Source organism: Martes martes (assembly GCF_963455335.1).
Source record: "Martes martes genome assembly, chromosome: 9".
Classification (NCBI taxonomy): domain Eukaryota; kingdom Metazoa; phylum Chordata; class Mammalia; order Carnivora; family Mustelidae; genus Martes; species Martes martes.
The window spans coordinates 94,749,275-94,774,493 of NC_137896.1; the positions used below are offsets into that span (position 1 = coordinate 94,749,275).

Sequence of the window (25,219 nt, forward strand, 5' to 3'; positions counted from 1 at the left end):
GCAATCACTGACTGCTTATCTGTTAGGTTGTCAGAAGCTCAGCTGGGCAATATATTACCTCACTTAATTTTCATAATCATCATAAAATAAAGGAATCATCCAGTCGTTTTAGAGGTTAAACTATAACTTGCTCAAGGTCATGTAGGTGATAATGGCAGATCAGTGATTTGACCACTGGTCTGCCTGATTTTAAAGTCCATCCTCTTCCCTATATGGCCCACTTGTCCTCAGTATACGTGGCTCAGGGTTCATCTCTCTGAAGATGCTCAATAAATGTTATTAGAATTAAGTGGTAAAGGAGAATAGCAGAAAGCAGTCCACGGGGTTATTTGGGGCTTTGTTGTATTGTCTGTGGAGTGCAGCCCTTCCCCAGGGTGTGGGCAAGGGAGAAAGCACTGACACGGACCATCCAGGGCTGGCTGGAACGTCAATGTCAGGATTTGCTACCCATTTGTACATCTTCAGAATTTTCTATCTGCTCCTTTGTGAGGGGCTCCACTGTAACTAGGTGATGGTCAGTGGGAGCTTGGTGAACCTTGACTACGCCATCTCAGAAACTCTCTGGGAGTCCAGTGCCCACTGAGATGAAACTTAGGTTGAAACTACTTGGAGGGAGGGCACATAGAGATCTTTAAACCCTTTTAACATTCAGCATCTCACATCTAAAATGTCTAAGCAATATGGAGCTCTGGGTAATCCAGGGCCTTCCTGCGTTAGTGACATAGGGAGTCAGCAGGCTGCAGTGAATGGAATCGTGAATGAGGCAGCAGACTCACATTCTGGTGCAGACCCTATCCCCCTACTAGCTGCGTGCTCCAGGGAGAGTCACGTCATCATCTGTCCACAGTTACTCAAACATCAAATGGAGATAGTAATTTCTTCCCTGCATCTATCAAAGGAGATATTTTTATGTAGCAGTGTTTTGAAGATTATACGGTGATACATACTTGTAACTATACTGCTACTAAGAACAGTTAGCCATTCAGTCCATCATTCAATGACTCTTTATCAGCATCTGTCCTGTCCCAGGTACTTTTGTAGGTCCTGAGGATATCAAGCTGAGAGAGAGCTGAAAAGGGTACATATGGTCCCTCCGCCCTTGAAGAATTTACGTTAGAGTGAGGGTAGATACACTATACACGAGGGAGAAATAGACCATATAATTTCAAATAATGATGAGCATTTGAGGCAAGAGGTTCATAGGGTGATGTGATAGAACAGGGATTGGCAAACTTATGGGGCCACATCTGGCCTGCCACCTGCTTTCGTATTGTCCGTAACTAAGATTGGTCTTTACATTTTTAAATGATTGAAATTAAAATACTCAGAAGGAGAGGAAAATTTCATGGCACATGAAATTATATTAAATTCAAATTTTGGTGTCTATAATAAAGTTGTGCTGGAACACGGCCATGCTCATTCAAAGGCAGAGTTGGGTAGTTGCAAGAGAGATCATGAAATATTTACTATTTGGTCTTATAGACAAAGTTTGCTGATCGCTATGGCAGAAAACAGTGGGGGTATAATTTGACTAGAGAGGATCATCATTATTGTTGTCATCATCATCATTACTTTATATCTTCTAGCTGAGTAACCCCTGATCAACCACTTAACTCATCTTTGTCTCATCTGAACAGCATCGACTTTAAAGGCCATTCTTGCTGGCCCGATACGTAGTCAGGTTTCTCTCTGTCAGTTATATTTGTTCAAGCACAGAAAAGTTTGTATCCTACCCAGATTCCCTTTGCCGCCTCTCTACGTTTTTGCCTCCCTCATTCTGTGGTCCGGTGGTGTGTGCCAACAGATGTATCAGTCTAAAGGAAAACATAATTATGAAGGTAAAACCCTTACAAAATAAGGTCATTTGCTGAACAAAATATAAATTATATTTGGATCACCTATTGTTTGGGATTTTCTGCCTCAGTGCTCCCCCCATTAGAGAACTAATCAGGAGCCGGCTGGGCCTGGGACTGGAGCGGTGTCTTACATGTGAGTTTGGTAAAGGCTGGCTGGCGGAATGATTAGTCTGATGCCATCCATCAGAGAGGCAGTCCTGTGCAGCTGTCACCCCCCTCCCCAGGTACTGAGGTATGCTTTTCACAGATGCTGGAGCCTTCTCCAGGCAGATGCCCAGGGCAAGGAATATGTCACAGGTTATCCAATAGGAAAAATGCTGAAAGTCAGAAAATCACTTAAAAAGGCAGGAAGTATTTGAGTTTCATGTGAAAAATTTAGAGATGTAGCTCTCTGCCTTTGGGATACAAGTCTGATTTTATGCTCTTAAAAGTCCTCACACAGAAACAATTGTATTTTCAACTTCTAATGACTGGTGAAATAATTAATGGCAAGCAAAGCTGTTTGTTAAAATGTTAATCACAGTAGTATTGACGTACATTGGGAAAACAGCAATACACACACGGCAAGAGCTATTTTCATTCAGTAAATCATTCTTACCTCGCATATGGATTGGCACACTTACTTCGATAAGTTGCAGATCCCCCAGGCCTGTGGAGTCAATGGATTAGGAGTCATTCATCTGGATCAGGAGTTGACAAACAACAGCTAGAGGGCCAAATCTGGCCCTCTGCCTGTTTGGGTAGATAAAGTTTTATTGGAACACAGCCACACTCAATTGTTTATTTATTGCCTATGGCTGCTTTTGCACTCCAATAGCAGAGTGGAGCGGTTACAAAACAAACCATCTGGCCTGCAAACCAAAAAGTATACTGACTCCTGGTGTAGATTACTGTTTCTGCAAGGATAGGGATTGTGTGTTCAGGTATTTAAAGCTGAGTGTATCACGGACATATAAGTAGTATCTTTTTTTTTTTTTAAAGATTTTATTTATTTATTTGACAGACAGATCACAAGTAGGCATAGAGGCAGGCAGAGAGAGAAGGGAGGAAGCAGGCTCCCTGCTGAGCAGAGAGCCCGATGCGGGGCTCGATCCCAGAACGATGGGATCATGACCTGAGCTGAAGGCAGCGGCTTTAACCCACTGAGCTACCCAGGCGCCCCCATATAACTAGTATCTTGATGAGAAGCAGGAAAATATGACAAAGATGTCCATAGGATTCTGTTGCATTAATTCTCCTGTTGTGTTAAATTCTGGAATAACAGTGTTGGAGAATATTTCGTTATTTATACGCATGATTTTTTAGCCTCTAAGGCCATCATTTATTTTAACCTACTTAATTTTTTTTTTTAAGGGCAAACTCTTTGAGTGTTTATCACTGTTTTATTATCTGCATCTTCAGATGTTTTTGAGTAACCCCTTCCGGATGGGCACTGGGCGAGTATCCAGGAGCTTCATAATTGGAGCATACAGAAAATACTCTGCTCTAAATAACTTAAATTGCTCTTCTGTCCCTTAGGTATATCTATCTTTTCCTCCTCATTTCTCAGAGAAGATGGAAAATATCTGGTAATGTGTTTTGCTTGAAAACTATTTCAGATATATTCTTTAATACAATAGGAAATAGCCAGGCTCCTGAATGGTAAAACAATGTTGGTTTAAGCAATTAAATCCAGAGTTTTATCTGTATTTGTGTGTGTGTGTGTGTGTGTACATGTGTATGTACCTGGGGCAAATTCTTTTTTATATTCATTTTTTAAACCTGAAAATGCAGCCTCAAATATAGAGATTCTGCTAGATTTTGTTTGCATAAAGTAGATTTTCTTCATTCTAAACTTTTCGAGCAATACATATTGTGGTCATACCTACTGTCACCAAAAAACTTTCCACATTTAGAGTAGAAACAGAAAAGACAAAGAAGCTGTAAACATTCTCAGTACAGTATCCGGTTAGAGTAACACCCTTTCTGAGAGATGAGGGCAGTCACTAACACCAACATTTAGGAGTTCCGTAAGAGTTTTTGCATTGTACTGGGCTCCTGTTTCCATCAGCCATACTTCTCACAGGATTGACACTTCTAACCTGCCTGGTCAAGGGGTGGCTGATACTTGGGGGCAGAGCCAAACACCCTCTGCTATCTTAACTTTGGGAAGGAGCCTGAAGGTATCCTCACAGTTGATATTTGCATCATGGTTTCTATCAAAAGTGTCAGTTCACATCTTTATCTTACTAAGAGAAGCCTTGCTGAGGAAATGTCTAATGGCACTTTGTGGCTGACCCCATATGCTTTGGAGAGCTGACTGATCTCATAAGGTTGGCCATCGTTGGAAACTGTGTTTACACTTTGGGAAACGGTCTTTTCTTCCAGAGCAGACAGCAAAAATCAAGACAATAAACAGTGAATATAATGAGTGTTTGAGGTAGTAGTGGGTGTTTGGGGACCATTGATACTTACACATGCAGGGAGAGCTGAGGCCTGACTCAGGCTTCATGCATGGTGAGCTGCTGGTTTCAGTGCTGTTTCTGTTTCTCTCAAGACCTTCCCTCTCTGTGTCAGCTGGCCCTTATTGACCTGAGCATCTTTCATTCATTTATTCAATGAATGAGTAAATGTGTTTGCAAGGCGTGATTGGGTATGCTCTGAAACGCTATGTGTACTCAGGATAATTGGTTGAGAGGGTGGGACCTATTCATGGAGGAGACATTATTTGCCTAAAACTTGAAGAAATAGGTGTAGAAAGTGAGCTCCATTTTCTGAAGAGTGAGCTGTCAAGGAACTGAGAATTTGCAAGATTCTATGACCACTGTTTTCATTCTGAAACAGAAAACACTAAAATTAACTGAACTAGTGAAAGCGAGAGGACAATCTGAAAGCATCATACTGAGAGAGGGAAAGGGAGACAGAGAAAAGTAACTGCTCTCGGGAATAACATGGCACACTCTAAACACTTGGGTCTAATGGGAGACATGGATAGCTCATTGGGTGGTTGTGTCCTGTGGAAGACACCATTCCTAGAGAGAGAACAGCATGTGCAGAGCATAAACATGTGAAGGCCTGTGGTTCAGGGAATGGGAAATCGTTCTGGATTGTTGGAGAAAATGAAAAAAGTTAAGGGGGATCATAGTACCCCAGAAAGTGTTCTGGAACCTAGTGACCAGAGTTCAGTCACTGACTTCACTATGTAATTGCTGGAGGACCTCTTTGAACAGGTAACTTCTCTGTGCTTCTGTTTCTCCATTCAGTAGGGATATGAAATAGGGTATCAGTCTAACTGTAGTGGCTAACACATATTAGGGACTCATTATGGGTTTGGGTGATGATGTTTGGACAGATAATTAAAAAAAAATGTCTTGAGGTATAGAACGGAGTTTAGGACATGTTTTCTGTAAAGGGCCAGATTGTAAATATTTTAGGCTGTGGGCTAGCTACAGTCTCTGTTACAAATATTAATTCTGCTCTTACAGCATGAAAGGAGCCAAAGACAATGCAAAAACAAGAGTGTAGCTGTGTTCCAATAAAACTTTGTTTACAAAAACGGGTTGTGGGTGGATTTGGCCTATGGACCACAGTTTACTGACCCCTATTTGAGAATATGGGACTTGTTCTGGATGTTATGTGTTCATATGTGTTCTAGGATAGCATGTGTGGAATTCATTAACAGCTCTTACTGTAGTAGCTGAGGAAGGGAGCCACACAATTAGATTTCAGAGCTTAAAAAGAAAGCTCTCTGAACAGAGTGGAGGAATTATCAAAGTGTGTGATTGTGGGTGTGTGGAGGTATAGTGTATGTTAGTGTTCATAGTAGTGAGATGAATCTAAAGGCTAATGACATAGTTTAGATACTATGAGGACTTAGGATAAGATTGGTCATTGGAAGTAGAGAAGAAAGAACACTATGGAGACCATGTGTTTAGTTGGTAGCCAAGTATCTTCTTGGGTGATAGAAAGAAAAACTATCAGAGGACTAGACTTGGGGAAGATGCTGTGTTCATGTAAGGATGGGGTGATTTGGTGGGCCTATCAAATAAGTTTTCTCATAGGCATCTTGAGGTTCAGAAGAGACAAGGTCTATAGATCCAAGTGTAGTATGCATTAACGAATGAGTAAGTCAGTCCAGAGGGGGATGATAGAATAATATGTGTGAAAACATACTTTAGGTCATTTATTTTTGTATTACATTAACATAATATCCCTGGCAGTTCTGGAGATTGGGAAAAAGAAATTTTAAAATTTTGGTTCAAATCTATCAGCATCAAAGACTCTTTAACAGTGTTTTTTAAATGTGAGAGTGCATTTCCACTCGGGAAGTGTCAACTTTATTTAGTCACAAGCTGTTTAGTCCCTTATCTGGAAAAGTCTGGTAGAAGCTAAAGATTGCCAAGAAAGCATCTTTATGCTGGACCCTTAAGCCAGAGAGAAGGACCTACTTTGTGTGAACAAATAGGGAGTAGGAAATAGGAAAAAAGCTACACAATACTTAGACTATATTTCTTTAATGAAGAACTTCCATAAAATAGCTCTATTTCCCCTGGAGGGTACATATTTTACATAAATACCATCTGTATATGGATGGTCTCACTGACATGGCCACCTAGGATTTCCCCTGGTTCTTCACAAGTTCTCATTTGGTGTATTTTATCCGGTATAAATGGCTCCTGTGTGCGTGTGTCTGTGTGTACGCGCACATAGGCACGCAATGTGTCCCCAGCAACTGATTCCAAAAATGACTTGCTGAGATGCACAGTTCTGCCTGAGCTGGCACTGATCTTTGATGTAGGTGGATTTCTGCTGATTTTTAGAAAGCTTCATGCCCCAACCCCCTGTGAAATCACAGCTGGGTTTTCCAGGCCAGTTGGCTGGAGGTAAGGGTACCATCTGGGGCCTTGGAAAATTGGGACTCTGACTGGTTCACAGGGGGGGATTGAATAGGCAACATTGATTGTGCTGGTAGTCAGTTTCAGTCTCCCAAGAACCACAAACAGAGGGCAAGGTTCCAAATGAGACTGCAGCTCAGCACCTCAGAGTTCGCACGTCTTATATCAGAGCATGTTTGTCACCTTGCTTCTGACTCTGTAAACAAGGACTGACCGTAACTATCGTTACTTACCTATTTATGTCTAGTGTCTAATCTTAGCAATAACCCTTTGAAGTTGGAGTTATTTTTGTCCACCCTCATTTTTGAGAAAGGGGAATGTAAAGAAGGGTTGCTATATAGCTCCTAAGTAGAAAGGCAGGATACAGACCAAAGTTAAGAACCTGAACTCTTTTTTTGTTGTTATTAATTTCTTTTCAGTGTTCCAGAATTCATTGTTTATGCACCACACCCAGTGCTCCATGCAATACATGCCCAACATAATACCCACCACCAGGCTCACCCATCTCCTCACCCCCTTCCCCTCCAAAACCCTCAGTTTGTTTCTCAGAGTCCATAGTCTCTCATGGTTCGTCTCCTCCTCCAATTTCCCCCAACTCACTTCGCCTCTCCTAACCAATAAGACTAGTTCTTTTTCTTCTCACTTAAAATTACATCATATGCAAGAATTTGTTTCATTGTTCTTTATTTTGAGAATACGTCATTTTAAAATGTTTGCTGGCCAAGCCCTAACTTGAGGTGTTTTCTTTTATCAGAAAATAAACATTCTTCTAAAATATTCTCTATCTTGCAATTTGTATGTCTTCATTCAAAATAAATGTGGAGAATCAATCAGTAATTATATAAGGAGACCAAAGCCTTCTAGGGGAACTCATCAATGACATGGAGAAAATCTAGGCTCTCTGAGATGGTTTACAATGGCCTGGAAAGAAAATTTCCCTTCCCAAGTAGCTCTTTCCAAACTCTGCTTTTCTAAATAGCAGAAATTAGAAACTTTATGAATTGGCCTTACATTTATGCTTCCTTAACTTGCATGGAGACATGATTTGTTTAGTTTAATAAGACCCTGATTGCAGGTATCAGCACACAAGCGTTGACTGAAACTGGGTTCCTTTTGGTAAAATGCAAGCTGTGTGAAATTCATGGAAAATGCAATTACGTTCTAATTTACTCAATGCCACTGGCTTTAATTAAAGTAGATCATATTTCAATGAAGCAAATTCATGGTCCTCTTTAACAAAGGATATAGAAAACACAAGAAGGAAATTCACTATTTTTCTTTTGAATATTAACTTGGAGCGTGGTTACTCTTTAGCAGCTATTTAAGAAAGTATCAGGGCAAAGGTCCTCATCCCCAGTGGAGAGACACACAGAACCCCTGCCAAGCCAGCTTGTGGGCATCAAAACCCCAGCAAAGCTTGATTCCTGGGCCCAGAGTGGGCAACTCCACTCTGTGTCCTTATCTGCAGTCCTTCACCACCAACCATCTCATCTATCTCTTCACCTGTCTCTTTCCATTGTCTACTTCCCAGGCTCGATCAAAGGTAGGGACTGAGTTACGTGTATACACAACACACTACTTTGATTTTTATGGAATCAGATGCTTTGGGTGGCAGGTGACCCGAAGCCTGAAAGTAGGCAGGGTCAGGGTTGCTTTGACGCTCTCCTTCAAGACCCTGCCTTTATTCAAACTCTATGGCTCTGGTCTCAGGTTTGGCTCCTCCTGGTGGCATAATGGCTGCTGGTGTGGTTGTGGGCATCTTATTGAAGCCAAGAATGTTTGGCAAAGAGAAATGTCTCTGCCATGCGTCTATTAGGGAAGAAATCCTCTCCTAGATTCTCTGGCTACTACCCTCTCACATCCCATTGCCTGAATTGAGTCACATGCGTATGATATGGCAAGAAGACATGCCGATGGGTGGGGTTAGAAGAGGCAAAGAGCTGGCAGGGTCTTATATCAAAGAAAGCATCAGGACAGGAAGATGAGGTCGCTAGAGAATGGTTGTTGGATAAGCCAACACCCGTGTCTGTCATATCATTCAAAGTCCACTGTCAGTTTTAATATGTTCTTGTAGACATGGAACTATTTGGCAAACAACTGTATAGACCAAAGTCATTGATCTTGTTGACTTCAGAAATGTATCACTCAGCTGATATTCACAAGTAAGGGCACATGAAGTTCATGCAATATAACTATATTTGCTTCTATCAGGGATTCCTTAAGCATTTATATTTTCTAATATTCAACATTAAATGATTCAGAATAATGTTTAAAAGAATTAGAGACAGGTAGTCATCTATAACTAAATTTTTACATGCTGTAATGGGAGGAGGGATTGAAGTTTCAGTCATGGAAGTACCGTGATGACAATTCTTAATGATATCTCCAGTGGACCATATAAGTCAATGAATTTAAAATGCAACAATTTATGCTAAACAAGGTTAGAATGTGGCAAAGACTGACTATGTTTTAATGTGCTATGAGGAAATTAAAAGCCTCTGGCACTCTATAAAACACTAGCCTTTGCTTTTGACTGAAGTGCCCATTACCCACAAAAGGTTTAGTCAATCACTGTGCTGATAACACAATGTGTAATTGCTAAGGGCCCTGCTTTGCTGAGGAGGACCATTTTTAATCCTGCTCTCCTTTTTGAACCAGAGCAGTGTTCCTCAGTACTTTTTTAATAGTCATTTTAATTTGTCTGATAATTTTTACTCCTTTCACAACTAAATTGACTGATTACAGTCAATGGGCCTTCATTCATTTAGAGTAATAGCCTCATATAAGTTTGCTTAGCTAAACATTTGTAAATCATTCTTAGTATACATTTTGTGAGTACGTAGAAGAAGTCCACTGTTTTATTTCTGTTTTAAGAAATAAAATATCATTTCTGGAGAGTGACATTCAGATTTTCCTAACATACCATGGAAAACTCCTCTGGGATACCCTGTGGTCTAACAAGGATGTGGATAAATAGAAAGAGAAAGAACCTTGGTTCCCATCAGATCCTGTTCTCTCTTTTTAGAACTGATGAAACTGAGATTCACAGGAGATTGTGTTCCAAGATTAAGACTTCCGTGGAGATTAGGCAGATGCCTTTTCTCCGGCCCTTTCTAATTAACTTCCACGCCTGGCATAGGGCTAGGGACATGGCAGTCACTCAATAAATATTTGCTGTTTAGGTAAACAGGTTATTTAAAGGTATTCATTTTTTTTTTTTCTGTAGATGCTAAGAAGTTTAGGGCAATGATTAAGGAGTCATATTGGGCCTAAATCATGAATCATGTTGGCAACTCCCACCAATGACTCTGTGTTTTGGGGCTTCAGTTTTTATTGTTCTGAGGCAATCTTAAGGGCATATACCTATGCTTATCTATTTAATCAGGTTGTTTGTAATTGATTGGTGGAATGGTTCCTTCAGAAGGGGAACCATTGACATTTGGTGTAATTGCCTTGGAACAGTTATGTCCCGTGTGCCTTAATGATGGGCATCTTGGATATAGCTAATAAATAAGTTGAGTATGCAGTGTGAATCAAATGCCAGTTTTAGATTTTTTCCACATGGTCCAACATGGCTAATGAAGATATCTTTTCTCTGGGGCATGTGGAGATCCAAAAGGTATGGCTCAGATTTACAGAAAATGCTGCGTGAGACCATTTTGCGTTCTGATTTCGTTTACAAGTTAAACTCTGCTTCCAAAGCAACTTTAAAGAAATGTTCATATCTTAAATAAAAACCGTCAACTTTAAGGAAATGTTCATATCTTAAACAAAAGCAACAGTCTGTTAAAGGAAAGAGCAAGCCGTTGAGCACTGCAGCAAGACCTCAAAGACTCGCATTAGAATTTCAGCTCTACCATTTATTACTTGTATGACCTTGAATAAGTTACATACCTTCTCTCTGCCTCAATTTATTGATATGTGTAATGGGAATAATTCCTCATTATTTTACCCTCTTGACATGGATTTTGAGGAATGAAACAATACAGGTGAAAAATGTGAAAATAGTGTAATACTATGTAAAATCTCAGGAGTTACTATCAATACCTACAGAACCACACAGCAGTGAAAAAAAAAAAAAAGTATTGGTTATATTGGGTGGCTGCTTTCCATAGTAAGAGCGATCTAAGAAAACCAAACCTATCCTAGCTGCCTCATTTTGAACTGACATCCAGTGGAGTTTAGTCACTATCCCAGGGCCCCATGGGCAGTGACAGAGCGAAAAACTGGGGCCTCCAACTTCTTATGACCTCTTCCTCCTTGATCACGAGGTTGCATGTATCAAAGATACCCTCAAGGGAAAGTGAGTGCTATTTTTCTAAAGTGAAAATCTAATCATGATGAACCAACATATTAAAGCTTACTGAATATCCAGTGTATGGTCAGCCTGGTGGGAAATAAGTTTTCCACTCCCCTGGAGTTGCTGTTAGTCCATGAAGAAGAACAGACTTGCCCCTAAGAAAGATAGTGATGGCAACATAAAAGTTCAAACTGCACACTAAAGAAAGCACTGCTGGGCCATGAAGCAGGGCAGTATGGTAGAGACGGAGCTAGAGCAGGAATACTCAGTTCTCGGCTTAACCACAAACTCTTAACTTTGGGCAAATGACTTAATCCTCCAGTTGGACTGGTAGGAATCATCCAGGACACTTGATAAATTCACACATTACTGACTTGTTTATTAAATTCAGTGCGTCTGTGTTGGGAGCTGAGAATCTCCATCAGTCTCTCTCCTCCCCCTCAAACTTAGTATGTAATTCCTACTTGCAGGCATGTTTAGGAAATGAATATTTAACAGATATAATCTAACTGGGCCTTTTTTTTTTTCTTCGTAAAAATTGGAGTCTTAAAGTAGACAGCAGTAATTTTCTAGTTGTTTTCAGAGTTGATCTGTTTTACATATTGGGTTCCACATATGCTCTTTTTTTGTAGAATGTGGCCCAAAGCTTTGCCCTCCATGGTTGGCACAGGACTGTGGAGATAACTTGCACTCAGTTAATGTCGCTCTGTGTGCGAGTGAATGGTAGAGATAGTTACATGAAGATGGTAAGCTATAGGGATAGCAATAGATATCCCTGTAAAAACTGATGTGTGTGTGTGTGTGTGTGTGTGAAAAGACAGTATAGTCCCTGCCCTTTGGTGGCTTAAAATGACATTGAAGAATGAAGACTTACAACCTGAGAGCTATTTGGAGGATGCAAGGAGAACATTTCTACTAACTTCCTAAGGAGAGTCTAGATTCATGGTACCAACTGGTGCTTTCCGTTATCCAGGACAGCAAAACTCTGCACTGTGCCTATGAAAACTGAACTAAAGCTAATCAGTTTCAAATGGAATGGTCTGAATCCTGTCATTTCCAAGTGTGGAATGGTGAGTGTCCCACCACTTTCTCCCTTCTAGGGACAAGGTCAGGTTGCCCTGGTACGTCGGTCAGCCCTCACATGTGAAAAGAACAAGGAAGGGCTTGCCTTGTTCTTTCTACTTCCTGTGTAATTATAGTCTGCAACTTCCCTTAACTGATATTAGGAGTCTACCAGTGGGCTTCCCCACCACCTGCTCCAGTTCCCAGACCTTGCTTTCTCTTCATGCTATTTTCTACAGAATATTGAGGAATCAAGTTTTCCCTATAACCTTCATGAAGGAAAACAATATAATGGCACAGGCAGGTGCTAAACAAAATGGAGAAAGATATGTTACGAGTTCAAAGACTATCAGAATGGGAACAGAAGTACTGAAAAGACAAGGAAGTACATCTAGAGCTTTCTTCAAAGAGGAGTAGTTAGAGGCATAGGAAAAAGTACTCCAAGTAAAAGCAAAGTTTGAAAGAAGGCCTAGAGACATTAAGAAGACTTGATATTCAGTAGAGGTGTTTTGGAAATTGATCTGGACATAGTTGAATGAAACTGGTACCTCTGAATGTCTATAGACTGTATTAGTGAACAATGACTCTTCAAATCTGATTTTCTTATTTCTTGTTCAGAATATATTGGTCTTGACCTGCTTTCCTTCCTATTTTTATGACAAAAGTACTCATAATAGACCTTGCAAAGAGCTTTGAAGCCTGACAGTGAAATAGCACTTGTGAAATAATCACCCAAAGGAAGAAAAATAAGATTTCACAAGGACGTTATTGATCTCCTTTTTTTGTTAGACATTTACACAGGTCCCATAGTATTAGGGAGCGTGTGATGGTGGAGAGCTCTCTCATCACTCTAGTTAAAAAAAAAAAATCATCAGAGAGACAAATAGATGAGTGTAGAATCTTAGTAGGCTGATTAGCTGAACTGAGTACTTGAAGTAAGCAAAAGTGGGGTCCACGTTGGCCACATCCATTTACATGTGGGCCCTGACCAAGGCCTTAGGCCAGACCAGCAGTGACTCTGATCCTTCTTTACATACTGATGCAGGTGGTCTCAAGATAGGCTAGAGATGAATTAAAGGGCAAGAAAGCAGGCTTAGTGCTTTTCATAGGCTCCTCTGTCTTCTGCCTCCCATTTCCATCCAGATTGTTTAGGTTTTGGTTTTAGAGCCAGCCATACTGTGAGAATAAGCCTTGCCCTTAGCAGGAAATACGTCGCTGTGAGAAGTCTTGGTGAAATACCGTGTTCCTTTTTGAACCTTATGCCCCACATCTGTGTCTAGATTCTGTCACCATATTTCCCAGTCTCTGCCTTCCACTTCTTATTAAAATTGTCCTGAGCATCCAGTCCCAGGAGCCATTTTTTACTCATAACCATGTCCTAGGGACTGTGCTAGGTGCTCATGCACCTTGTCTCATTGTATCCTCATTACAATCCAGAGATATTATTGTCGTCACTTTACCAGTGAAGACATTGAACTGCTGAGGCATTAAGCCAATTTCCTAAGCTTCTGTATCAATAAAGAGATGGTCTTGAAAGTCAAGAAAGAATGTCTTGGGTCTATACCCAAACATGATCCTAATACAATTCTATGTTTCTTATACTCTATACTCTCCACTAAAATATCTTCCCATTTTTCTCCTCATTAGTTAGTACACCAAATATTTTCTCATACCTGGTGTAAAGAATGAGGGTTTCTGGAGACATTGGTACTTGCTTCTCTACCCAAAGTTCTTGAGAACCAAATTCTGTTGAGTCTAAGAGACAAAGTCAAATTGTGACTATTCAAGCTCAGTGCTTAAATGTACAGAGCTCCTATGTATTCGCCTAAGGAATGATTAATGTTCACTTCTCTTCCACTTAGTAAATGTGCAGTTCCTAAGGGTGCTTCAAAGACCCTGTCAGTCTTTGGACATGTGCAAAACAGGATTAGGAGGGTGTCAATGTCACTGGTAGCTTTGTGGAGGTAGTTGAACAGGAGAATGGATAGACTCAGGAGGCAAGTGGTGGAGCTAGGAGAGGAGCAGTGGCCAAGGCAGAGGGGAAATTAGCATGGCCTACTCAAAGGACAATCAGTGCTGATTTGCAAGCTCTGAAGAGAATACCAGTACCATTTCATACATTTAACAAGATGATTTTGGAAAGAACATCAGTGAACCAGTTTGGATGAAAACCAAATCTAGGTTTTGTCTGAAATAATTGAACTGAGCAAATCTGGGGCATCAAAATTTTAGAATATTAGATCTGCTGTTATTTGGCTCGAATGACATCCTATAGTAGAGGAAGCTGAATTGTCAAGAGGGAAGTGAGCTTCTTCTCGGTGTCATTCCAGGTGATAAAGCTGAGCTTTGAGTCCCCAGCTCCAGCTCTCAGTCCACTGCTAGCTCTACTGCACCACAGTAACTTCCTTCCATTGATAGTGTCCTCAGCTTGAGAACCCACAAAGATAATGGATGGCTAGGAACATCCTGATGCAAAGATTTAAATAGACCTGTATCTAAAGGGAGATCAATTTTACCAGATCATTTCAGATCCTACAGGGAGGTTAGTAACTCATGGGGCTGACCATTCAGACTGCTTCAGGAGAGGCAACTCCAAGGCAGACATGCAGACTCTGTCATCCTGTGCATAAAACGTGTGTCACTATCTAGACACTCCAGCTTTTACTGCTGGTCCCAATGGTGAAAGAAGGCTTCCAGTTAGAGCCCTTTAGGAACTTGGCTTCCATCAAGTGGAATAGGTATGGTGAGATGAAACCCATTTGACATTTCTGCTCTGTTGCTTAGTACTGACGTTGGAAATATCTATCTGGTATTCTTAAAAAAAAAAAAAAAAGATTTAATGTATTTGAGGGAGAGAGAAAAAGAGAGAGGAGAGCATAGGAGAAGGGGGAGGGGCAGATGGAGAGCGAGAGAAAGAATCTCAGCCAGACTCCTTGCCGGGCGTGGAGCTCAACATGGGGCTCAATCTCACAACCCTGAGGTCATGACCTGAGCTGAAACCAAGAGTCAGATACTTAACAGACTGAGCCACACAGGTGCCATTATCTGATATTCTTCATACAAATTCTTCTTGTTGTGTATGTGTCCTGTATGGGTCTCAGATCCCTGAGATCTAAAACCACACAGGAAATCTTTGTGAATGGCAAAGTGAAATCCATACACAGGCCCATAATACTGCTCATGACAGAAAGCCCAGAAAGGTGAAAGCCATTGTACATCTACAGAACGGAAATATCAGAACACCTGCCTCACTTTTGTAAAAAAATAAAAGCACTGATGTTCAGAGTGCTTAGTAGCATAGCTGGTCTGTAGCAAGCTCCCTCTTCTCTTCTCTGCCACAGAGATTTTCTCATTTTCCTTTCTAGACTTAGGTTGTATGGAGTTGTGTTGCTTCTGCTACTGCTTCTTAGCCTACACTTTTACCTTCCGTGTCTGTGTTCCTTTTTTTCTCTCTCTTTGCTTTCTCTTTTTCCCTCCTTCCTCTCTTCCTCCCTCCCTCCCTTCTTTCCTTCCTTCCTAGATGAAACATGTAATCCAAGTCATTGTAAAATTTGCAGAAACTTAAATGTAAATCATGGTGTTTGGTCAGTAGTGCAAGTTCAGCATTTCATGAGTGTTTGATTGGGTGGATGCTTATATTGAGGTGTTTTTCTTGTTTTGTTTTGTTTTGTTTTGTTTTTGACAGACAGAGATCACAAGTAGGCAGAGAGGCAGGCAGAGAGAGAGGGGGAAGCAGGCTCCCTGCCGAGCAGAGAGCCAGATGCGGGGCTCGATCACAGGACCCTGGGATCATGACCTGAGCCAAAAGCAGAGGCTTTAATCCACTGTGCCACCCAGGCGCCCCTATATTGGGGTTTAAAAAGGCTTTTTAAAAACATTATTATTTTTTGACTCCTTCTTCACTCTTGTGATCCTCCCCACACAAGTGCATTACACAAAGTTAAGGAAGAATCTTGATAGTGAAATCCCCTTCCCTTCTTTCCTTTTCTTTGGCCCATTTCCTCTCAATCTCTGAGCTTCCACTCTTCTTGTTCTCTCTTTCCCTTTCTCCTTGACCCTTTCCTAGTTTCTCTTCCACTCTCCTCCCTCCATTCCATTTTGCTCTCTCTTTTCTGTTTTTCCTTTCTTCTTCCTCAACCTTCCCCATGTCTTCCACCTCAAGATCTGCCCATTGGTACTACCATTTCCATGAGTGCTTGATTAAATCAGGACATAAATTTTCTCATGTTCTGTTATTTCTCTTATAGTCCAGCAAGAACATCTAAACACTGAGAGAAAGACTTGGAAAAAGAAAATGGACTCTTTGAAAAAGCCAAATGTTGGAATGGGACCACTGTTCTGTGTTTCCTTCAGCTCCTTTAAATATAGCTCCTAATCTCAAGTATAGGTTGTTGCTATGATCCATTGGCATTGTTTTCCGTGGCCTCTTCTGACAGTGGACAACAGATATTCTTAGATAAAAATGAAGACTAGATTCCATTCTTTGACAAGGCTGACCTTGGAAGTTAGCCAGGCAAACAGGTGTTTACATAATAATTTAAGGAGCCCTGGACAGGGATACCAGTCCCTAAATGCAGTATTCTAAGCTATCTTTTTATTATCCCTATATACTATTTTAGATCAGAAAGCTCTTTTCTTTTATTTTTTTTCCATTTTATTTTATTTCTTTTCAGTGTTCCAGAATTCATTGTTTATGCACCACACCCAATGCTTCATGCAATACATGCCCTCCATAATACCCACCAACAGGCTCTTTTCTTGGTCTCCATAGAAAGCTGCCAATAACAGATTGTTAAATCTTAGCTGCATATATTTTGCTATTGGCTAAACTGTTCGGGGGTGGGGGGACTTGAGCTATGCCTTTTGGAATAAGGAAAGATACCATCAGGAATAGATACGGAAGCAGACATGAGGCTGGCTAACACTATTGGCTGACTTTACTAATTTTGAAATGATTATCCCCACCCTCCAACTACCCAGTATAATAGATGTGCAAATCTGTATAGCCAGGTGTGTACCCAAAAGCTAGATTATACCCAAGCTTATATACATGAATAATTGTTTGGAAGAGATCCAATACAGAATATTTAAATATTGGACTCTGTCTCCCATTTCCATCCTGTTCTGAAGAATGAGAAAAGACAATAGGGTAGATGCCTGTGACTGCAAATTAACAGTTGAGATGGTTCTCTTGCCTGAGTGATTTTAAAAGAAGATTGCACTTGAGGGAGACAGAGTCAAGACATTAATGCCAAATGTGTCATTTTGACCATTTACTGAAATGCAACACTCTGGAACTCTGGGCTATCAGTTAGTGTGGGATTTGCAGGGGCCATTAACCTAAGAGAGAGACATTTTTATGGGGAGTAAGGGGGCAGCTATTTTTGGCTTGGTATGATCTCTGTGGGAGAGTTCTTATTGGTAAAAAATCTCTAAAGTTATTGATTTCCTGAAGTGTCAATTATATTTGATGATATGTTTTGTAAACTTCTGGAATCAAGCAACCATCATAGCTTTCTCTGCTCAGTGGTTTTGATAAAATATGCTGATGAAAGTAGCCATATTCTTCTCTAGGGCAGTGATCAAGAAGACAGGTTTTTTGCGGGGGAAGGAAGAAATTTGGAAAGCTATAGAAATAGATTCAACCTCAGGGTATCAGACACTGGAAGACATTATGGTTGAGTTTGAAGTGTGTTTGGCAGTACAAAGACCAGAGTCAGTCAGGCTGTGAAAACAGAAGCCTAAAAACAGTGGTGTTTCGGTGGTAGAAAGGGATTTAATCACAGTTGCCGCAAAGGTGTGTTTACTCATTTGATACTTATTTGAGTGAGTGGTGTGAGACAGTTCTCAGCTTGGTAGGGTGGAAAGAGGCTCAGTGATGGGAGTCAGCAAGGCTGAGGTCTGTAGGATGGACAATATGGTGTCTGAGCTCAGTCTTGTTTCCCCACCTCACCCACCTCTCTTGGCCATGGCTTTCAAATGAGTAAAATTGAGGTAATCGTGTCTGTTCCTCTGCTGCACAGCAGTGTTTTGAAAACATTGTAAGTTAAGAGATAGAAAAATAATGGACCACATTTAAAGTTCTACACATGGCTTGTGTAACTTGTAGCCAATTCTGACTATCAGAACTGTTAACAGAAAATAGTGACAATAAAACCCACAAAGATCAGAAGTCCCAAGTACCAGGAGCAATCTTCCAAGTACAAATAGTTTGCTGTGATATTTTCTTTTTTGTATAGGCTCAGTTTTGAGGTTATGCCTTGTGATCCTTTTTCTATCTGTATGGCTCCAGAAAGAGTTGTTCAGAACTGAAGATCCATGGGTAGATCAGTCTCAGACACAAGGACCAGGTGAAGTTTGTGAAAGCCTCAGCTATGATGCAAGTGTGGCATCCATGGATGGACATAAAGAACAGAGGATTATAAAGGAAAAGCCCTGACTTTCAGTGCAATTCTGAGGAAGTCTCAGGCAGGCTCATGGGGAGTCCCTGGAAAAGTCCATTAGAGGAGCCCTGCACTGGGCAGAAATGACCTGGATCTAATACTTCACCATGCTCAGTGGCCTCTTTGTAAATACCCTGATGACCTCAAAGGAATGGCAGCTAGAGGTTGTCAGTCAGCACTGTGCCTTACAGCAGGTTCTCCTTCCCTCTCTGTTTTAAAGGTTTTATTTATTTATTTGACACAGAGAGAGAGTACAAGCAGGGGGAGTGGCAGGGAGAAGGAGAAGCAGACTCCCACTGAGCAGAGAGCCCGACGTGGGGCTCAATCCCAGGACCCTGGGATCATGACCTGAACCAAAGGCAGACACTTAATCAACTGAGCCACCCAGGCACCCCACGGCAGGTTCTCTTAAAGAGAGATCTGAGTAGGGCATCTCCATGGTCGCCATAGATCCTACTGGCACCTCTCATCCTGGGCCTTATGTTATCATCTCCATACACCTCTAACGCAATGCCAAGTGCCCTTGCTATATGCCTGGGCTACCTACTGAAATTTCAGTTACCCAACCAACCCAGAACTCACCAAATAATTCTAGGTATCAATCACCACTGCTCTACGTGTAGTATCATCTCATCCTTACCACAACACTCTGATGAAATGATCACAAAAATCTCCATTTTGCAGATGAAACTCACAGGATAGATACGCTGTTCAAAGTCGCATTGCTGTAAGTGGTGGTGCTTCCATTCAAACCTGGCCAGCCTGGTCACTTGAATATCACACCTCCACCCATTTAGTGCACATTTCCTGAGGGCCTCTGGTAGTTGAGTAGTTACACTAGGTACTGGGGATTTTGAGATTCGTAAGTGGACCATTGCTCTCAAGGAACTCATTCTGGAAGAACTAAGATCTAACCCAAAAATTATGGTGTACAGCTCAGTTTGGAAAGTACCTAGGGCACTGAGATAAACAAGACCTCGGTCTTGGAGGATGAGAGGAGATAACCAATCTGATCACAGGAGAGAAATCTACGTAGACCAAAGATCACAGGCCAAGTCTCAACAGGGCCAGAGAGAAACCCAGGGCCCTTTCATTTGCTTATACTTTTTCCATTCAAGCTCTACAGTTTTAAGATAAGATCCAGCTGCCTAGAAAGATATCGTTTATTTTTTTTTTTTAAAGATATCGTTTATTAAAAGAGCTGCTTAAAAACCATAATGTTGCATGGAGATCAGTTCCAAGGTGTAGTTCAAGTAATTACTACAAGTAAAGTCCCGGAATTTCTGAAGGCTTTACTCTTTCTGTACATTGGAACACATGCAAGGTGATTCCCATCATAGAGTAGCTGTCATATATTCCAACTATTATTCATGAGTAGAAGAAGTGATAACAAGTAGTGCTCTAGAAGTTGCAGTTGGAAGTCATTCCTACTCAAATATCATCTGCCATACACATATCAACAGGAGAAGATGGTTGAAATCACTTGTAGTGAAGAGATAAAAGTGAAGTATCCAAAAAACATGCATGTAAAAGCAGAAAAACAGTTAAATGGATGGGAACACAATCAACTCATGGTGGTTGTCCCTGAATGAGGGAGAAAGGGACAAGGCCCTGCAATGGGTATGGAGAGGACTTTAACTCTAAAAAAGCATATTAACAAATATCCGTTCTGATCTGGGATCCATGTTTATAATGTTCTTTCTTGGATTCTTCATTGTTTGTCAAATTTTCCAATATAAAATCACATTGAAAAATATCAATGAAAATGCATGAAGTCCACATGAGTAGGGGATAGAAATGAGTGAGGTTCACAGACTCGGCCAACTCTGGGTACATTGACCAATTAGACTTGCTAAATTTAAAATAATAATAATAGGGGCACCTGGGTGGCTCAGTCTGTTAAGCTTCTGCCTTCAGCTCAGGTCATGACCCAAGGGTCCTGGGATCGAGCCCCACATCAGGTTCCCTGCTCGTCAGGAAGCCTGCTTCTCCCTCTCCAACTCCCACTGCTTGTGTTCCCTTTCTCGCTGTGTCTCTCTCTGTCAAATAAATAAAATCTTTAAAAATAAAATAAAATAATAATAATCTATTCATAAGATAAAATTTCATGGACCTACACAAAAAAATGAGAGCGATTAAAAACCAGTGATACCTGAAGAAAGTATATAGTGTAGATCTGAGGTATAAATCTGAAGGTATATAGTGTATTGTACTGTTGATTCCCTGGTTTTAAGAAGGGACTGTGGTCTTGTAAGATCTTCTTGTTGAGGGGAGCTGGGTGAAGTGTACATAGGAAGTCACTGCACTGTTTCTGTGACTCCTTGTAGGTCTTATATTATTTCAAAGTAAAATGATTAGAATGGTAATGATAGGATAAATTGCTACCCATTGACAAGGTCTTCTATCTTCATGAAGGGTTTTTGTCATCACAGCACTTTTCCTTAACGAGCATAGGCACCGGGAAGAATCTTTGTTAGTGAAAAGCCAGGCATGGGTTAGGGTCCTCCAGGACAGCCCATGGATCTCATAGCATGGATTTGATCCACCCATCTCTAATTCTAGGCCTCATAATGTTTTTAATTATTAAAGCACTTTCATGTCTATTGTTTCACTTGTTCTTTTATAGGTTTGAATCTTCTCAAGTAATCCTTCCAACAGGTGTCTTATGCAGCTCATAAAAAAAAAAAGTCTTGTGCAGTTTATTTTAATTTTCTGATTGCTATGCCTGCTATCATGATGTTTGTGGAATAGAAGAAGTTTCAGCAGTTGCTGTGTTAGCTGGAGCAAATTGGAGCAAAGAAACGGATATATTGCTATTGATGGCTACGTGCCGCCAGGCTTAAATGAGAACCCAGGGTTGTCGCTGCATGTAGATGGTGGAGGCAGGGTGAGAGGGCTTTCTCCTAAGCATGGCTTTGAAGACTGTTACGGACAAGACAAGGCTCCTTTCATGGGTCTTTCTTCCAGATTAGCCTCAGTTAAAATATAAGTGGTACCAAGGGAGAAAAATATGTTGATTCATTAGTATGTGCTTATGGTGTACTAGCCAGGAGCAAAGTCTGGAAGCAATATAACTTCCCTCCTGGATGGACAATGTTAAGATCTTAACATTGTTACTACCTTTTCGTGAATTAATTTTAAAAACCTATTTCAAATAACAAGCTACCGTTGGCAGTGTGAGACATCCAGCAGTTATCTGGAACGAGAGAGACAGAATATAAGAGTTGAAATCAGAACTTCTGTATATCCAGGCTTCGGTGATAGAATTTTGGTAATTATTGAGATTGGGTGAAGGTCTGCAGGGATCCACTGCACTGTTACACTGTTTTGTTTCTAAGCATTTGACATTTTTTATGGAAAAAAAAATCTTAACAAAAAAATAATAATTAAAAACTTTGTATCTCGGTAGATTGTCAATGGATTATTAGATATTATAATAATTCTCAAGAAAATTAAAATCATAACCCTCATACAGGTATAAAAATGAAGCCATGTGGGGCACCTGGGTGGCTCAGTGGGTTAAAGCCTCTGCCTTCGGCTTAGGTCATGATCCTGGGATCCTGGGATCGAGCCCCACGTCGGGCTCTCTGCTCAGTGGAGAACCTGCTTCCTCCTCTGTCTCTGCCTGCCTCTCTGCCTACTTGTGATTTCTGTCTGTCAAATAAATAAATAAAATCTTAAAAAAAAAAATGAACCCATATTATGGGATGAGTTGTGTCCTACAAAAAATATGTTGGAAATCTTAACACCCGGTACCTGTGAATGTGACCTTGTTTAGAAACGGGGTCTTCGCTGATAGGTATATTCAAGTTAAGATGAGGTTATTAGGGTGAGTGTTAACCCTGCACAAGTAGTATGCTTATAAGAGGAAATTTTAGACGTAGACACACAGGAAGAATGCCATGTGAAGGCACAGAGACACAGACATGGAGGGAAGTTGCCCAAGTGATTATGGAAGCAGAGATTCACTACAGCCAAGGAGCCTGTGGGGCTACCAGGGCTCGAAGAGTTAAGAAGAGATCCTCCACTTGATGATTCCCAAGGAGGATGGTCCTGCCCACACCTTAATGTAAGACTTGTAGCCCCCAGAACCTGAGAGAATAAATTTCAGTTGTTATAGCTACTCATCTTGTGGTACTTTGTAAAGGCAGCCCTAGGAAACTAATACATATGTGAAGATTTTATCTATCTCATTAATGAGGAATGAAGTGTTATAACCAACTGAAAGGAGAAGTCAAAATGCACAAATTCATATGGAGTAAAGGAATCTTATAATGAATGTACACTATATGCTGGCTAATTGAATTTTAAAAAAAAGAAATGAATGTACAACTGCAGGAAAACAATCTTTTACAGAGGAAGGAACAGGAAAGTCCAGTGAACCTTTACTGTAAGAGCATTCTTTGCATGTATATAGACCCAATATTTTGCATTGCTATCTGTTCATCTACAATTTACAGACAGTTGCAAACCACCCCCGGCATCAGAATTAGATAACCTGGAAGAGTACGTCCTCTAGACCATGGGTTGATTTTTAGTGAACCACAGACTTCTTCCTCTAAGTCAAAACAAAACAAAACAACCCCCTCAAAACAAAACAAAACCAAAAAACCCTCCTTGGACAAAAGTGCTCATTAAAAAAGAAGAAAAAAATACTAGAAAATCAGATTTCAGCTGTACCATACTTACTAAATGTGTGGTATTTCAGTAAGTGAATGAACCACTCCATGCCTCCCTTTCCTCATTTGTAAGATGGGAATAATACTCATGACATCACCCAGTTAGGGCCATAGTAGTGAGGGTTAAATGACCTATTGTCTGCAAAGTACTTGGCAATGACTGACTCCAAGTATTCGAAAGCTAATTCCCATTATTAGTGATGACCCTGGCTTAGAAAGTGGTGGGCGAGTAAACTAAGAGACTTCGTGTGTTGTCAGCTGTTAGGCAAACTCAGCTTAACACCACCATCCTATTGTCAGTTCTGGCTGGACTTGTTTTCAGATGAAAGTAACAGGCAGAGATGGCAGGCTGGAGCAGGAGCATGTCTGGAAAGGCTTGGGAGGGTGGCCTAGGACGGAAGAGAAAAAATGGGTGAGAGGAGGGACAGGGAGGGAGGAGGCAGGGAAGAGACATTTGGAACCAGGGTGAACTGCTTGTTCCATGCCTTATGCTGAGAGCACATCTTCCTCCAAATCCTTTGCTGGTATGCTGACTGCTACCACAGATGTGAAACCCGCCAATGATCCAATTTTAAAGCCTTCCTAGGGATTCCGCAAGTCCCTTAATCAACACCAACTCCTTTCACTTCACCCTGAGACCTCACTTCTGCGGGGGGCGGGGGGGGCAGGCAGGGCTGGGGGGAGCGTTCAGAGGCACAGGACAGATTGAATGAAGGCGCCCTCGTGATTGATTGCCTGTGCCGTCTCGTTTGCGTGGTCGGTCTGGTGTCTCCCGTACCTCCTTTACAAGAGCACTTTGGATGTCCCCGCCCGCCTGCCTTCCCTGTTGTGCTTCAAAGTCGTGTTTGTGTCGTTTGCTATGGGTCTGAAATTGTTCCTCAGATTCCCTCCCTGAAGGAGTTTACAGACATTGTACAAAGAAATTAATTAAGTAGATTTTCCATTTGCACAGTTTTAATGAATAAATGATGTTCCTATTTATCTGCTTTCTAATTATAACACAATTCAAAACATCTTGGTTTCCTGCATTCTGACAATGTTATTGTCAGTGCTGTTGCTGCTCTCACGGCACAGGTAATAATATTTTTTTAGATAGATGCCAGGTGCAGTATTCCATATTTATTAAAGTGTGATCTGCATATTTTTCTCTTTTCATGTACTGCTTATCTGTACAAGAGCAGAAACTTAAATATAATGCTCTGCTTTAAAGAGTCTGGAAGGATTTCACAGGCAGCCTGAGGATTTGTGTTCTGGTGGGGGAATTGGGCCTGGACGATGCAGTTCAGGGCCTGCAGAGAGAGGCCTGGGCCAAGGGGCCCAGTCAGCAGAACCCAACCTCACTCCTCCAAGCTGCCAACAGGCCATGAACTCCAGTGGGGAGGACCAGTAGGAATCCTGACAAGGAAGCACGGGTCAGAGATCCAAAGGCCAGCAAATCAGACGCTCTGGGAAGGCAGCACAGAAACAAAAGAAGCAGAGCTCAGAACAGAACATAGGGTCTCTTGGCTCTGTCGCAGAGTTTTTGAGGTGAGCAGTCAGAAATCACAGGGGTTGTCATAGCCAGAGTTCAGAAGTCTCCAGAGAAACTCTGCCTTGAAGAGGTGTGAACAGAGGTGCCAGAGGTCTATCTCTGGCCTTTCTGGGTGCAGGGCAGCATCACTATCCCTTCTGTCCTTGGCCAAGGGAGAACTATGGCCTGACCTCAGATAGGCATTTGAGTACCATCCAGTTAACAACTGGTTGTGGACCTTCCATGATATGTCATCCATGGTTCCAGGTGCTAGGATCACACTTCTGCCTTCCAGGAGTTTATAGTACAGACTCTAGAAACTTCTTAGGGAGACTGCTCTGGCCACAGCAAATCACCTGGCTGCCTGGAAGGGGTACACTCTTGGCCTGCCTTAAAGTCAGAAGCTGTGGATATTATTGCTCATGGACTATTAGGATTATTCTCCTCTTCTCCTTAGGCATTCCCTGTAACTCCAAGGGAAAGGTAGAGCCAGCG

At 41.3% G+C, this 25,219-nt stretch overlaps 1 protein-coding gene across 4 annotated transcripts in view; it reads left to right on the forward strand.

Annotated features, from left to right (window-relative positions):
- CTNNA2 (catenin alpha 2) overlaps positions 1-25,219 on the forward strand; it is a gene marked incomplete at its 5' end in the record, with an annotated part of 988,253 nt that overhangs the window by 443,544 nt on the left and 519,490 nt on the right. The gene's annotated exons all lie outside the window — the stretch shown is intronic.